Consider the following 17,488-nt stretch of genomic DNA (forward strand, 5'->3'; position numbering starts at 1 on the left):
ATTGAAACCACAGTGAAATATTACTACATAGCTATCAGAATGGCTACAATAAAAAATAGTCACAACACCAAATGCTGGCAAAGATGTTAATAAACCAAATCACTTATATGTTGCTGATGAGAATGTAAATTGATACAACCACTCTGGGAAAGAGTTTGACAGTTTCTTGTAAAACTAAATGTGCAACTGCTATATGACCCACAAAGACCTGTACACTAATTTTCAAAGTAGCTTTATTTGTAATAGCCAAAAATTGGAAACAACCCAGATGCTCTTCAACAAGTGAATGGTTAAACAGACCATGGTATGTTCATATTGTGGAATACTACTCTGCAAAAACAGAAGGAATTATTAATACATGCAACACCTTTGGTGGACCTCAAGGGAATTATGCTCAGTGAAAAAAGTTTACATATGTTATGATTCCATTTATATAATAATCTTGAAATAATGTAATATATAAATGGAAAACAGATTAGTAGTTGCCAGAGACTAAGATTTGGGAGGGAGGGGTAACTATAAAGCCATTGATGTAATGGAACAGTTCTACAAATTGTTTGTGGTGGTAGTTACATGAAGCTACATAAGTGATAGAATTGTATAGAACTACACATACACACTAATACACACAAATGAGTTCATCTATAACTGGTGAAATCTGAATAAACTCTGTAAATTATACCAATGTCAAGTTCATGGTCTTAATAATGTACTATAATTATGCAAGATGATAACATTAGGGACAGAGGGGTGAATGGCGCATGGGATTTCTCTGTACATTTTTCTGCAACTGCTTGTGGATCTATACTTATTTCAAAATAAAAAAAGGTAGAGGTAAAAAGCCCGATCTCAACATGGGTGCGCTGTTGCCTTTTAGTGTGGTATCCTGCCTGCTAGGATCCAGGAAGAAGGCTGGCTATGGAAAGCATTAAGTAGGCAAGTCCCCTTGCAGAGACCTGACCTTGGACTTTCCCTAGGACTGGACACTAGCAACTGCAGGTACTCCTGGCCTTGGACTTCTTTCTTGCCTCTGCTAATGCTTTAGATGAGGGCCAGATGCAATCAAATACATGAGCTGTAACTAATTTCTTTGGAGTCCTTGAAACAAGAAGCCTGGCAGTGAGAAGAAGAAACAGCAGATCTCCCAGGATAGTGTGAGAACTAAGAGAGTAGAATGGAAATGGGTCTTGGGGAGAGGGGAGGGCAGGCATCAGGGCACTTCTCTGAAGAAAAACAAAATGTTGGGCCATTGCCCTTTTCAGAGACCAATCAAAATAAGAAAGAGGGCAGAAGCAGTCTATCTTACTAAGTTGCTTTTAAACTGCAAAATTTTATGCCTGGCTGTTCTACTTGCTAGTTTCATCTCCTGTGATGTGAAGAAAGAATGAGTTTTTGCTTCACTGAAGATTCTACTTCTAAGTTGTGTCCTTAAGGTATTACATGTTAACAAAATGTTGACAGATCAGACAGCATTTTTAAATGCTTCTTTTTTTTTGACTATGCTTTTTTTTCTTAAGCAGAAGTACTGCTAGCAGCACCTTCAGTGTTCATTTCATCAAAGGACTCTCTAAACATATCGTGTATTTATTGCGTCTTTGGGAGTAATAATTTTCTTCCCAGCTTTCAAATTACTACATATTTGTTACTGCACCACTGAGGAAGGAGATCATTTGTTATTAGTTCCTTGTCTGACGTGAAACATTTAATTTGAACTGAAACCACTGCACAAGAAAATAAACAGTGCATTTCATACACAAAAGTGTCTGCTTCCCTCACTGGGAGGCAGTGGGAATGATTTTGACCATATGGTGGGTGTTTATCATCAGATGGCTCATAAGCATCTCTGCTGTCTGCCTCCATTTTCCCTTCAGACCTGGGTACTGGCTCTTTTTCAAAGAAGCTAGGTCAGCTTGCTTTCAGACAGAGCATCTAAACTCTGGAAGCTCACCAGAATTCCAACAGGAGATTTTTTAAAAATACCGATGACCAGACCACACCACTCTCAGGTCTGTCAACAAAACTCTCTAAGGGTAAGACAGTTTAGTGAAATGTTTACTTTCTTGGGCTCTGAAGCCAGACTGCTTGGGTATGACACCCAGTTTTGCCACTTAAGACCATCAGTTTGTGTGCAAGTTATTTAAACTCTCTGGGCCTCAGTTATCTCAAATGCAAAATGAGGGTAATATTACCTAAGTCACAGGGTTATGGTGAGGACTAAATAAAATTAATTATGTGAAATAATTAAAGCAAAGCCTGGTCATAGTAAACACCTGATGATGTTAGCTATTACTTTTTCTGATGAGCACCCTTATTCTTAATATCTGATAAGAAAGCTAGGAGTTATTATATTATAAGCTGTTCTTACCACCTTGAGTTCTTCCCCAGCCATTGTTGATAAAATCCCAAACACTGCAAAAAAATAAAAATCTACAGAAGAGAGAAAAAATTCCAGGGCCAGTTTCAAAGGAGGCTCAACACGGCAGGTTCCATCTATTTATATTGCTTAGAATCAGAAATGTCAAAAGTGAGTGAAAAGAACCCTTTGAAGAAACTTGATGCTTTCTGTTTGAAAATTTTTAACACACACACGTGCATGTGCACAATGCCAAAGAGCCTTGATATTCCAAACTTTATGTCTAAATATTTATGACCATCAACAAATTACTAAAATATGTACAAAGCCTTAGGGGAAAAAAATCCATCATCCAAATGATTAGAGCATTAGGATATGTGACTACAGACATATGACAAATACAGCAAACACCATGGTATTCCTTCTTATGCCCAAATCCAGATCTGATGACCCTGGTTTTTATACATCTGTAAATTCACACGAATTGCATTTCCAATTTATTCTAGTTTTTAGCTCTATTAGATGAGTTAGTTTTATGGGAATGCTGTTACCTTGAAACATGTCCTTTGGGTTTCACAAATATATGTGGCATTACTTGGCTCTTTAGATTAAAATCTCATTGCTGTTAAGCAGACCCTTCAAACTGCCCTGGTATTGAAGATTGCCACATGTTGGATTAATTTAGGGGCTATAGAAAGAAAAACATACTGGACAGGGCTCTGAGCTCTCTCATTTCATATGTGAAAGAGATCACGGTATACCTTTTAGTTCTTCCCATGGCACCTAGCACAGTTCATTCAACAGAATAGGTGGACATTCAAGATTTTGAGGCTGTTGAGTAATACAAAGTGAAGTGCCCTGTAACTCCAGGAGAATTTACACATATTTAAGATGTGATATATTATATTATTGCCAAAGCACTTATTTTAATTTTATTGCTTAAAAATTAAAATACACACACACACACACACACACACTAAAAACCTCTTACTTCCAGACACAAAAGGGAGAGTGATGAAAAGTCTTTTACTTACAGTAATTGTTTGATCTCTTCTGGTTATTGCTTATTTTTTCACTACTCATATTAATCTTTTATTGATGCTCAACTACAAATCATATCTCTGTGTTTATTATGGCTTATTCATAACTCTGAATGAAACATTGTTTGATAAGTGAGCATGAATCACTAGCCTCTTTTATCTAAATCTATCCCTCTACATATTTCTAGTGTCCATTAGCCTATCAGACATCCGTACCAAGCCAAATATATTAAATATATGGTCCTTTCCTGTTAGAGATAGAAATGACACTTCAGCATAAAGTTTGAGAGCCCTCAAATCACATTTTACTGCCATTTTAAAAATATACTTACTATATTATGTTAAATTTAACCCTCAGAATACAACTACCTGTCTTTAATTGAGGCCTTTAAAGAAACTCGCTTCATTGTTACAAGTCTCAGCTTTTTTCACTTCCAGCCACAATAGTAAGTTAATATAATGGAAAGTTACTAACACACAATTTTTTTTTAGCACAGCCCTGTCATGTTATAAGATTTTACTTTTAGATCTTTGAGCAATTTAACACAGTATGAATTTCATTATCTTAAGAGAACTATTGACCAAAAAAAGGTGGGGAGAAGGAAGAAAAAAAGCGTACTACAATCAGGAGGCTAATGGCCTTATGTGAAAAGAAACTTTGCAAATGCTTTTCCTCTAAAATGAAACTGCTCAAAGGCCAGACTGATTGTTGAGGGAAGAATGCTGCCATGGTTAGAAGGAAGTGAGTTAATTGACCTGCTAGGTTATTTCCTAATGTGATAGCCATGAGTTTATCATTCAGTTCTTACTAATGTATCCACAGACAAATGGACTGTGATATTTACATGTACACAGTACAGGGAAACATGTAACTATCTGAGCCATGGGTCTCTTAACAAAAGATTAATGTTGACATTGACACATGGGAAGGTTTTTCTTTTTTTTTACTCAGAAGACAATGTGTACTCACTTGGCATGTGCAGGTTCAAAGCTGCTAGACAAGGAAATACTCAGAAAGCAATCTGTTGAGGTGACAAACTTCAGTCTCCAATGCTCTGTGAATTTCCAGTCCACCCCACTTCTATCTGCTAAAAGTATAGCAGCCCCAGCTATGGCCCCGCACTCCGCATTGAGAGCAGATGTTCTCTCTGGAAATAGGTTTCTCTTTTAAAGATGAACCATCAGACTCCATTATAATCTATTCTCCTGTCATTTGCTTTGTTATACTTTTTGTGCCAAAAGATTGTGAGGCAGCAAACATTTTAAGTGAAGCTCTGTAAAATTGCTAATATCCAGCAATAACTATCAATGCTCAACTGTCACATGATAACTAGATGTGGATGTAAAGTTGGCTAACATTTGCTAAGTGGCAAATAATTATTTGATATTCATTTTAACGAATGTGGTCAAGAATGAACTCATTATTAGGATAGATATGAAATACAGTTTGTGTGTAATTCTATTATATACCACATTTCTAAAGGGAAAATTGTAAAGGATGAGTGACAAGGATACTTTTTAATATTCTAGTCAATTGGCCTGTGAGATTGGTGACAGTGCGATTGAGTTTCTACTTTCACACCCACAGGCATGTGCACACATACATGCACACAAATACAGAGAGAGAGAGAGCACAGAAAAAATAAGTAGTTCTCCTAATTTTTTTTCAATATTGACTTTTCCCTCCTTTAGAGACTGTATCTAGAAAAATTTGCTTTGGGTGCTAGGAATCTAAAGTAGTAAAAAGGTAGATAACTTGCCCAAGGTCACTCAACTGGAAACAGGGAGTAGACTGGATTTGAACTCTGGTCTGTATAAGTCTAAAGATGACAACTTCAGCCACCATACCATACTGCCTCTTCACCCAGGGAGAGAGTGCCATTTTTGAAATGTCCTACAAAATGCTATTATGAGGCCGGGCAAGGTGGCTCACGCCTATAATTCCAACACTTTGGGAGGCCGAGGAGGGTGGATCACCTGAGGTCAGGAGTTCGAGACCAGCCTGGCCAACATGGTGAAACCCCACCTCTACTAAAAATACAAAAATTAGCCAGGCATGGTGGCAGCGCCTATAATCCCAGCTACTCAGGAGGCTGAGGCAGAAGAATCGCTTGAACCCGGGAGGCAGAGGTTGCAGTGAGCCGAGATCACACCACTGCCCTCCAGCCTGCATGACAGAACAAGATTCTGCCTCAAAAAACAAAATTTCTATTATAAAAGCAGCCTTTAGTACCATCACAAACCTAGCTGACCTTTAGAGACATCAGGTCAGCAATAAAATCAGAAATGGAACAGCTAATTTAGCTGGCCTTTCAAAGCTCTCACAGCAAAATACCCAGCTCCTACAGTGTGAACACACTACCAAAGATCAAGAAATGAGTCTTTTGGTTTGAAAGTAAGTGAAAAAGAGAGCTGGGCATGGGGAGGTTAACAACGTTGTTATTCTGTATGCAGGACTCTGTGTTCATGTATTTGGGTAATGTATTACCAAGGTGGTTAAGGACATGGGATGTGGAGCCTGACAGTTGTTTCATGTATAAAATGGAAACCATAATGTTATCTATTTTGGGGGGTTGTTAGGAAGTTGAAATGAAAGAAAACATGTCAAACTCTTAATATAAGGACTGAAACATAGTAAGCACTCATAGATGTTAGCTACTGCTATTTTTGTTTACAGTGATTAATTTTTTTGCCTTTCTCCCCAAATAGTCCATGAGCCCCTTAAGTGCAAAGACTCATATTCCTCTTTGAAAAGCAGTAGAATGCAACTGTTAAAAGCCGTTTCTAGAACCGTAATACCTAGGTTCAAGCCTGGCTCTGCTATTTACTGCCAGTGAGATCTTTATCTCTCTGTATCTGTTTCCTCATTGATAAAAGGGGGCTAATGTTAGAATCAATCTTATAAATGGGTTATAAACATGAGAGTATAAGTCCTACAAGGACAAAATTTTTGTCTGTTTTGCTCAACAATGTAACCCCAGTGCCCAGACCATACCTAGCACACAATAAGTGCTCAATACCAATTTGCTGAATAGTTACACATAAGGCATTTAAAATAGACCTGGGTACTCAAATAGGAAAAGGTTAGCTATTATTATCACATGTACCATCAGAGCCTAGCACAGTGCTTAGCACAGGTTAGGCCCTCAAAAAATGTTTGCAGAGTGAACAAATGAGTAAATGTCCCTCTAGTCTGAGCTAGCTAGCCATTGCTCATCAAAAACTATGAAGTAAGTGAAGTCTGATCTTTCATGCCCATGGCTTCCCTTACCTGCATCACATACTGTGTAAATGCTTTTAGTACTTTTTTTTTTTTTTTTTTTTTTTGAGACGGAGTCTCTCTCTGTCACCCAGGCTGGAGTGCAGTGGCGCAATCTGGGCTCACTGCAAGCTCCGCCTCCCGGGTTCACGCCATTCTCCTGCCTCAGCCTCCCGAGTAGCTGGGACTATAGGCGCCCGCCACCACACCCGGCTAATTTTTTTGTATTTTTAATAGAGACGGGGTTTCACCGTGTTAGCCAGGATGGTCTCGATCTCCTGACCTCGTGATCCACCCACCTCGGCCTCCCAAAGTACTGGGATTACAGGCGTGAGCCTCCGTGCCCGGCCTTAGTATTTTTTTAAAAAATTACGGGGATCAAATGAAATAGAATATCAAATACGTAGGAGATCTTGCAGATCCACCATTTAAGTCCTCCATTTTGCTCATTTATTCCATATTCATTCAATATTTTTTAATTTTATTTTTAAAATTTTATATTTTTAACTTTTGTGAGTACATAGTAGGTATGTATATTTATGGGTTACATGAGATATTTTGATACAGGCATACAATGTAAAATAATCACATCATGGAGAATGGGGTATTCATCTCCTCAAGTATTTATCCTTTGTGTTACAAAGAATCCAATTACACTCTTTATTTTAAAGTATACAATTAAGTTATTATTGGCTATAGTCACCTTGTTGTGCTATCAAAATAGCAGGTCTTATTCATTTCTTCTAACTATTTTTTTCTACCCATTAATCATCCCCACTTCCCACCCACTTCCCACTATTCTTCCCAGCCTCTGGTAACCATCCTTCTGCTCTCTACCTCCATGAGTTTAATTGTTTTGATTTTCGGATCCCACAAATCAGTGAAAATATGCAATTTTTGTCTTTCTGTGCCTGGCTTATTTCACTTAACTCAGTGATCTCCAGTTCCATCCATGTTGTTGCAAATGACTGGATCTCATTCTTTTTATGGCTGAATAGTACTCAATTGTGTATATGTACCACATTTTCTTTATCCATCCGTTGATAGACATTTATGTTGCTTACAAATCTTAGGTATCGCAAACAATGCTGCAACAAACACAGGAGTGCAGATATCTCTTTGATATAGTTATTTCATTTGGGGTATATATCCAGCAGTGGGATTGCTGGATCACATGATACCTCTAATTTTAATTTTTCAAGGAACTTCCTCCAAATTGTTCTCCATAGTAGTTGTACTAATTTACATTGTCACCAGTAGTGTACAAGTGTTCCCTTTTCTCCACCTTCTCAACAGCATCTGTTATTGCCTATCTTTTGGATATAAGCCATTTTAACTGGAGTGAGATGGTAGCTCATTCTAGTTTTGATTTGCATTTCTCTAATGATCAATGATGTTGAACACCTTTTCATGTCTATTTGCCATTTGTAGGTCTTCTTTTGAGAAATGTCTATTCAAATCATTTGCCCAATTCTTCATTGGATTATTAGACTTTTTTCCTATAGAGTTGTCTGAGCTCCTTATATTTTCTGGTTACTAATCCCTTATCAGAGGGATAGTTTGCAAGTATTTTCTCCCATTCTGTGGGTTTTCTCTTCACTTTGTTGATTGTTTCCTTTACTGTACAGAAGCTTTTTAACTCCATGTGATCCCATTTGTGCATTTTGGGGTTGGTTTCCTGTACTTGTGGGGCATTGCTCAAGAAATCTTTGACCAGACCAATATCCTAGAGATTTTCCCCAGTGTTTTCATATAGTAGTTTCATAGTTTGAGGTCTCAGATTTAAGTGTTTAACCCATTTTGATTTGATTTTTGTATATAGCAAGAGATAGGGGTCAAGTTTCATTCTTCTGTATATGGACATCCAGTTTTTCCAGCGCCATTTATGGAAAGGACTGTCTTCCCCAGTGTATATTCTTGGCACCTTTGTCGAAAATGAGTTCACTGCAAGTGTGTGGATTTGTGTCTCCATTCTGTATTCTGTTCCTTTCATCTATGTGTCTGTTTTTATGCCAATACCATGCTGTTTTGGTGACTGTAGCTCTGTAGTATAATTTTAAGTCTGGTAATGTGATTCCTCCAGGTTTGTTCTTTTTGCTCAGGATAGCTTTGGCTATTATGGGTCTTTTGTGGTTCCATATAAATTCATATACATTTTAGGACTTTTTTCTGTTTCTGTGAAGAATGTCATTGGTATTTTGATAAGGATTGCATTGAATCTGTAGCTTGCTTTGGGTAGTATGGACATTTTAACAATATTGATTCTTCCAATCCATGAACACGAAATATTTTTCCATCCTTTGGTGCCCTCTTCAATTTCCTTCATCAGTGTTTTATAGTTTTTATTTAGAGATCTTTCACTTATTTGGTTAATTCCTAGGTATTTAATTTTATGTGTGGCTATACTAAATGGGATTACTTTTAATTTCTCTTTCACGTTGCTCACTGTTGGCATATAGAAATGCTATTGATTTTTGTATGTTGATTTTGTATCCCAAAACTTTACTGAATTTGCTTATCACTTCTATGACTTTTCTTGTGGAGTCTTTAGATTTTTCCAAGTATAAGATCATATCATCTGCAAACAAGAATAATTTGACTTCTTTTCCAATTTGGATGCCCTTTATTTCTTTCTCATTTGATTGCTTTAGCTAGGGCTTCCAGTACTATGATAAATAACAGTGATGACAATAGGCATCCTGGTCATGTTTCAGATCTTTCTGTTCTTCCCCATTCAGTATAATACTAGCTGTGGATCTGTAGCATATGGCTTTTTATTATGTTGAGGTGTGTTCCTTCTATACCCAGTTTTTCTGGGATTTTATCATAAGAGCATGCTGAATTTTATCAAATGCTTTTTCAGCATCAGTTAAAATGATCATATGGTTTTTCTTTCATTCTGTTAATATGATGAATCAAACTGATTGATTTGTGTATGTTCAACCATACTTGCATCCCAGAGATAAATCCCACTTGGTCATGATGAATGATCTTTCTAGTGTAGTGTTAAATTTGGTTTGCTAGTATTTTGTTGAGGAAGCTTGCATCAATACATCAGATATATTAGGCTACAGTTTTCTTTTTTTGATGTGTCTTTGTCTAGTTTTGGTATCTGGGTACTACTAGCCTCATAGAATGAGTTTGGAAGTATTCCATCCTCTATTTTTGAAATAGTTTGCTTAGAATTGGTAGAAGTTCTTGTTTAAATGTTCTTAGAATTCAGCAGCTAAGCCTTCAGGTCCCAGGCTTTTCTTTACTGGGAAACTTTTTATTACAGTTTTGATCTTGTTACTTCTTATTGGTCTGTTCAGCTTTTGGATTTCTTCCTGGTTCAATCATAGTATGTTGTATGTGTCTAGGAATTTGTCCATTTCGTTTAGATTTTCCAATTTATTGGTATACAGTTATTCATAGTGGTCATTAATGGTCCTTGGAATTTCTGCAGTATCATTTGTAATGTCTCCTTTTTCATTTCTGATTTTATTTATTTGGGTCTACGCTCTTTTCTTCTGTTAGTCTAGCTAAAGGTTTGTCAATATTGTTTAACTTTTCAAGAAATGAACCTTTCGTTTCATTGATCTTTTGTATTTTTTCATTTCAATTTCATTTATTCCTTCTATTTTATTTATTATTTCATTTATTCTACTAATTGCGGGTTTGGTTTACTCTTGGTTTTCCAGTTCTTTAAGATGCATTGTTAGGTTATTTGAAAATTTCTTCTTTTTGATGTACACACTGACAGTTATAATCTCTGTTAGTACTGCTTTTGCTGTATCCCACAGGTTCTGGTATGTTGTGTTTCCATTATCAATTCTTTCAAAAAATTTCTTCATTGACCCACTGATCATTCAGGAGCATATTGTTTAATTTCCATGTATTTGTATGCCATACCCTCCACCCACCCCAGGTAGTAAGTGCTCTAACTAGAGACATTTCAGTATCACACAATGCCATAATCACAGGCCCAAATCATGACTAGTTCCACACCAATGTCCCCTTTAAGTATTATACCTCTTATTTTAGGAAGTCAAACTTACTATTTGCCAATGATATGATCGTATACCTAGAAAACCCTAAAGACTACTCCAAAAGACTCCTAGAATTGGTAAATGAATTCAATAAAGTCTCAAGTTACAGAATCAATGTATATAAACCAGTAGCACTGCTATACACGAACAAAGACCAAGCTAAGAATCAAATCCAGAACTCAATCCCTTTTACAATAGCCTCACAATTGCTGTGTTCTTCCTGCCCCAGTGCCCAGAGTTGCTCTCTGTACCATGCTGATGCAGCAGGGCCTGGGGGAGGGACGACATTCCTGATTCAAGACTCTTTTCCTTTTCTCTTTAATGCGCTTTCAATAATACAAAGTCAAAACCAGGTACTAAGAGTGCTCACCTGTTTTATTGGCTCTTAAGAAGCTGCTTTTTCTGTGTAGATAGTTGTTGAATAGGTGTCCTTGCGGGGGTGGAAGATGATCAGTGGAGCCTTCTATTCCACCATCTTGCTCCACCTCCCGCAGAAAGTCTCGTTCAATAACTTTTTTTTTATTGAGCACCTACTATAGAATTGACTTGACCCTATGATTAGTAGCAGGGCCTACAATGGTGAGCAAAATAGTTATGATCTGCCCTCATAGAGCTATGGATCTTACAGTCTAGTGATTTCTTTGTAATTCATTGTCCTCATCTGTAAAATTAGGAAGTTGAATGATTTCTAAGGTCCCTACCAGTTGAGAGAGAAAATATAGCATGCTGCTTAAAATCATGGGTTTTCAAATCAGGCTGCCTGTATTTGAATCCCGCTTCTTATACTTGCTAGCCATTTGAACCTCATCAAGTAAAGGGTCTCCACGCTTCAGCTTCCTCGTCTGCAAAGTGGGAATAATAATAGTAACTATCTTACTATCATGTTAGGTGGACTAAATGAGAAAATATATATATATATATTCCACTTTGATAATGCCTGGTGCATACTAAATGCCCAACAAATGGTGGTTAATACTATTCAAGTTCTGTCACTCTATGATATACAATCTCTAAGTCCCCTTATGGGAAGTTGCTCCTTATAAAGCCCCACCTTGACTACAGAGGTTGGATAGGGCCAACCTGCATATCACACCTATTTTTCTGAAATTTCTTTGAATTCCACCTCGTTTTAACTGAGTTGTCAGATTTAAAAAATGGAAGGACTTGGCCCTTGCTAAGATTTCTTACCTGAAGCACATTGCCAGGAAGCATCAGCACTCCCAGTCACCACTAAGTGGCAAACCAGGAGTGTGTGTGTGTTTTTCCTCAAAGTTCCAAATGTGTAGTTCTCTTTCTTACGCAGTCCTGGGAAAGGAAGCCTTCTTGTGCTCACTGCCTCCTCACTGAGGCTACTGTTTTGATCATGTTACTCCTTGGTTTATCAAAGCCAGCTGCAGCTTCCTCACAACGTGTTGGGAGAGATTTAAAACACCTTCAGCTGCCTTTGGAGACCTCAAGAGGGATTGGTCCAGGTCAAATATTTGACTTGCCATCTGAAAGCAAGTAAGTGAAAAACTACCATATGCTCAACTCAAGCTCCACCCAGGTGCAGGTTCTGGAGCCAGCCCAGTCCACACCACCACCATCCCCAGGGTGAGTCTATGGCAAATGACCATGACCCTCCCTGATATAGCCTCATTAGAGCTCTTTGTCTCAAACTAGCTATTTTCTAAGCAAAATCATACCAGCATTTGTCAGTTGGACCCCTTACTGGCAACAATTACCAACTGAAAAAATGAAAACATTTGTAGGTACTCCTCCTTCTTACGCACCTCCTCCAAGAACTTCTGAAGCACTCTTCCCTGTATACACACACCCACACACAAACACACACACACACTTTTTTGTTTCCAATGCAATCAAGGTCAGGGATAAGAGTGATAAAGATGGTGCGAAGATGGTGCAAAGTTAAGCTTGACATTTATTCTACGAGGAAACACTACAGGAAACTGCAAAGACCTCACATCTTTCAAAAAATATAGAGCTTGAACTTTTAAAAAAAAAAGTCAATGCATTGCAAAAAAAAAAAAAGTAAGTGAAAGGCAACTATTGGCAAAGCAGATTACTTTTCCCATGGATTGCAATGATAAAATATAGCACTGAATTAGAATTTCTTCAAAAGGAAAAATCCCATGTAGAATAGATGAACTGAGCGAAAAACTTTGAGGACAAAGAAATTAGCCATAATTGGCAACCCATAGCCTCTGGGAGGTTGTGCTCCACCAGCAGCTCAGTGTTTTCTACTTTTCCTTAATAGAATTTTCCCAATTCTAAAATGTATCACACCTCCTCTGTCTAGCCTCAGTTGTTCTTCAGTCTGTAAAACCTGGAGTTGCCTCCTATTTCTGGACCAGACTCTACTCTGGGTCTTCTGATTTCAGAGAGATCAAAATGTCAAAATTCCAAAAGACAGAGTCTAACTCAAGGGTTCTGCTTCTCTCTTTATTCTCTATGAAATACAAGCCCCAGATGTATTGATAAGTATTAAAGCTGTGTGATGGGGACATTGCATTTATCATACTATTCTGTCAATACTATATAGATTTGAAATTGTTCATAATAAAGTTCAAAAACTCAAGGCCCAAACAATTTCCAGATACTACCTAGTTTGCTTCCAGCCTTCCAACAACAGGAAGGAATTCTGAGTTTTCATCTACCAACAGATAGTACTGAACCCCACACCTGGGCATCACACACTTGGTGACTGGAGAGTAGACAAGAGAGGGGACTTTGCCTACAGTCCACTCATGCAGGAAGCACAGCTCCAAAAAAATGTATTGGGCTGTTCTGACCCATTCATTTCCTTTCCTGGGGCCGATTGGAATTTCTTTTCACCTCAGTTAGCTTGGAGAAGAACAAGTATCTCCTTAATCTATACATATTTTTAAAAAGTCCATTATTTCAAAATGCTGCAAAACAAGTTACCTTACACGGACATAGATAAAGTGAAAAGACATGGTGATGAGTTAATCTCTGTAATCAGAAGCGCCTGATATTGAAAATGGATTTAAGACACGTTCTCATTTTCTGACTTTACTCTCCCACATGGCCCTTTTTATTTCTCACAATTATCTTTCCTCCTCTCCCCACTGCCTATTCTGTTTTACTCACCAGGACCTCGAGCCTCTGCACCATTTTGCCACATATCTTCCCTCTTTCTAGTCTTTATCTTCTATTAATATTAATAACAGCATCTGTGGCTGCATTAAGGCAGTTAAGAAAATAACGGGATCACTTCTTACCTACTCCATGGCCACTACCCTCATTCAAGCTACTATCTTATCTAGCATGGATTATTGCAGCAGCCTCCTAAGTGGTCTCCCTGCCACTGAGCGTCGAATCTGTACATTCCTTTGGCAGTATGGCCATTTTCACAATATTGATTCTTTCCATCCATGAATATGGGATGTGTTTCCATTTGTTTGTGTCACCTATGATTTATTTCAGCAGTGTTTTGTAGTTTTCCTTGCAGACGTCTTTCACCTCCATGGTAAATTATATTCCTAGTTTTTTCTTCAGCTATTGTAAAAGGGATTGAGTTCTGGATTTGATTCTTAGCTTGGTCTTTGTTCGTGTATAGCAGTGCTACTGGTTTGTGTACATTGATTCTGTAACTTGAGACTTTATTGAATTCATTTACCAATTCTAGGAGTCTTTTGGAGTAGTCTTTAGGGTTTTCTAGGTATACAATCATATCATTGGCAAATAGCCAGTTTGACTTCCTAAAATAAGAGGTATAACATTTAAAGGGGACATTGGTGTGGAACTAGTCATGATTTGGGCCTGTGATTATGGCATTGTGTGATACTGAAATGTCTCTAGTTAGAGCACTTACTACCTGGGGTGGAGGGTATGGCGCTCTGCATTCTGAAAACCAGGGAATCTTTGTCTGAGGGATGCAAAAAGCCCCTGGAGCTGTAAGCAAAAGTATTTGTGTGTGCTTCTCCAATGCTAAAATTTAGTAGTTGCAACAGACATCATATGGTTCACAAAGTCTACAGTATTTATTATCTGGTCTTTTGCAGAAAAAGTTTGCTGACCCTTGGCATTCAGAGTTGAATAGAATATATCAGTGCCTTTTAGGTAGTAAGGATAAGTATTGTTTGTGAAATGTTCATTTCAGTTATGAGCATGTGACACTGAATTGAGATGCAAAATGCATTTCTTAGTATGGAAAGCAGACAAAAAATTGAAAACCACTCTTGTAGTCTATGTTAAGGGATTGGATTTCATCTTAAGAGAAACCATTGTTGGATTCTAAGCTGAGTTGTGATTTAACCAGTGTTGTGTTTTAGCAAGATTCCTCTGGCTGCAGTATAAAGAATGTGATAAGGAGAGGCAAGGTGAATAAGAGGCAGATTAGGAGACTATTTCCATCATCCAGATGAAGGATGCTGAGGCCTGGGCCACTGTGGTAGCAGTGGGAATAAAATTTATCAGACATTTTTGGAAAAGTTCCTGAGTATTGATTTAGGGGCATAAAATACCTCTGTCTTGGTCTCTGACAATATCCCTATTTTTCTGCTAGAAGGGAAAAAAAAGAATGTTAGAACGGCACTGGCAAAGCATCTCAGTGTTTACCATTGCATTTAACTCAGCTCTGACATCCAAAACCCTGAGAACTATATCCCAGACTGAGAAGTGCTGGGCCACTGAGGCAAATTAGGAACGCTTCAACAATGAAGTATTTTAAATGGCTTGGCATTTAGCCTCTCTATATAGAGGTCTCCTTTGGAGAAGCTGGTCTACTCATTACCAGAGACTTTATGCATGTAGTTGGGATCATTCCTCAGCTCCCTTCCCATTTTTTTTTATCTGACCTCACTTCTTAATTTAGCTCCCTGTCAGATCCCTTGCTAAGTTAGAAGGGCCAGATGAAGGTCCTTCGGGGGCCTATCAACACCTCTTCAACTCCACTTGCACTATGAGGCAAGCATAGAAACCAATCCCTAGGCTTCTGATTGCCCAGTGCTTACAGCTGATTCAGCCACATTTCCCAGCTGATTGTTCCACCCCCTGATCTCTTTCCTTGCAGTAGCCTGGGGTTTCAATTTCTTTTACAAACATGCCTCCCCTACCCACTACCACTATAACCTTGCCTTAGCCATCAACCTCCCTCACCCTCAACTAACTTTCTGGATCTAAAAAAGTAGCCAAGACCTGTTGCTAACATATACTGGGATTGACTCCAACTGTGCTGACCTGTAATACACATGAATACATCCTTGACAGATTGCTTGAAACCCAGAGGGACAGATGAATACAGGGTTACCAGACCTTCATTTCAAGGGCTGTTGACTAGCTAGAGTGCACAGACTCTAAAAGGAGCCACAGTCCTGCCATGCATGACTAATGCAACTTGAAAGGCAGGCACTCGGTAGAGAAGGAGTAGGAACATGCCTAGGAGGCTGATCAAAAGCACCCTAGCCTGAAAATCCCACTGCTGCAATCACTTCTTTGGGCCATGACATTGGTTTCCCAAAGATCTCAGTTAAAATGTCAACATGTCCTCCAGGATGGATAAATGCCTTAAGACATTAGCACCTACCATTACTACTCCAGTCAGGAAGAACTTACCATGTTGGTTGCTGATCCCTTAAGAGTAATTGAAAAGAATAATAATTCCTAAGTAGACAAACATGGATTTGAATCCTAGCTCTGTCATTTAGTGTTCATGTGGCCCTGGGCAAGCTCCCCTAAGCTCTCTGAGTCTCAATTTATTTGTGTATAAAATGGAGATATCATTATTTACTACATAAATTGCTGTAAGGATAAAATGGGATAATGTTTGTAAAGTGTCTTGCACATAGTAAGTGCTCATGAAAAGTCTTGGTCTCTTAAGCCCTAGCACTCCCCACTCTGCCCAGGTCTTGAATGTCCACATTAAATGAGTTGCCCACAAAAAAATGGTAAATGGATGGAAGTGTCAGATATGTGCAAATAGGTTATTTGTCAACGTGTAGAAAGGTTAAGACCTGAAACTCTCAGGGAATACCTCTCTGCTCCCATCCTAGAGAATTTTGTTCTCGCGATAAGAGCCCCATCCCTTTACAAGTGGTGGCAGTGCATTCAAGGTGTACCTCTCTAAGGCATGTCTATACCCCCAAACCGAAATAATAAAAATGGTTACTCGTATCTTTGTCTCCGGAGCAGCTATCATCTCCTGTTGGAGAATGCCCTCTTACATATCAATTCCCATCATGGTTTCTTGACTTCACACACAGCATGTCAGTGACATATATAAGATGTGTCACAAGCACTTTGGATAGTTTTAATAACGTGTTTTGTTTTATAAATTTGAATCGATTTGAGGTTACGCCTATAATCTTGCCACTCTCCCACACTTAGGCAGAGTTACTGGTGTCGCCAATGACCTTGGATATGCCTGTGTTGCATATGTAAATGCCCTTCATCATGTGAGACTTTATTTTCTCTTGCTCATTCCTTGGAGGATCTTATTTTAGGATGGAGTTGCTATTTCCTTTCCAGCCCCTCCCCCTGAAAAAAAGGTAGTTGAAATGGGATCAAAGAAACTTATTTTCTTTGTGTTTTTGGCGTGAACTACCTCAGAAGTACTCATATAGCCTCCTATGACTTAATGTCCTCCAAGCCAGTGACAGAGCAGCCTCCTTCCCATATGCCTTTATGAACATCTGGGAGTCTGCGTGAACATCTGTACATACATCAGTATATGTGACTCCATGTGTCCCAGCATGTCTGTGCTTGCATTCTGATGCAACACCTGTTAAACTACAGTACCAAATTGCTGGCTATTGCTGTGGCTTTAGGGCTAATTCTGGAGAATAAG

Source organism: Gorilla gorilla, chromosome X, assembly GCF_029281585.2.
Source record: "Gorilla gorilla gorilla isolate KB3781 chromosome X, NHGRI_mGorGor1-v2.1_pri, whole genome shotgun sequence".
Lineage (NCBI taxonomy): Eukaryota > Metazoa > Chordata > Mammalia > Primates > Hominidae > Gorilla > Gorilla gorilla.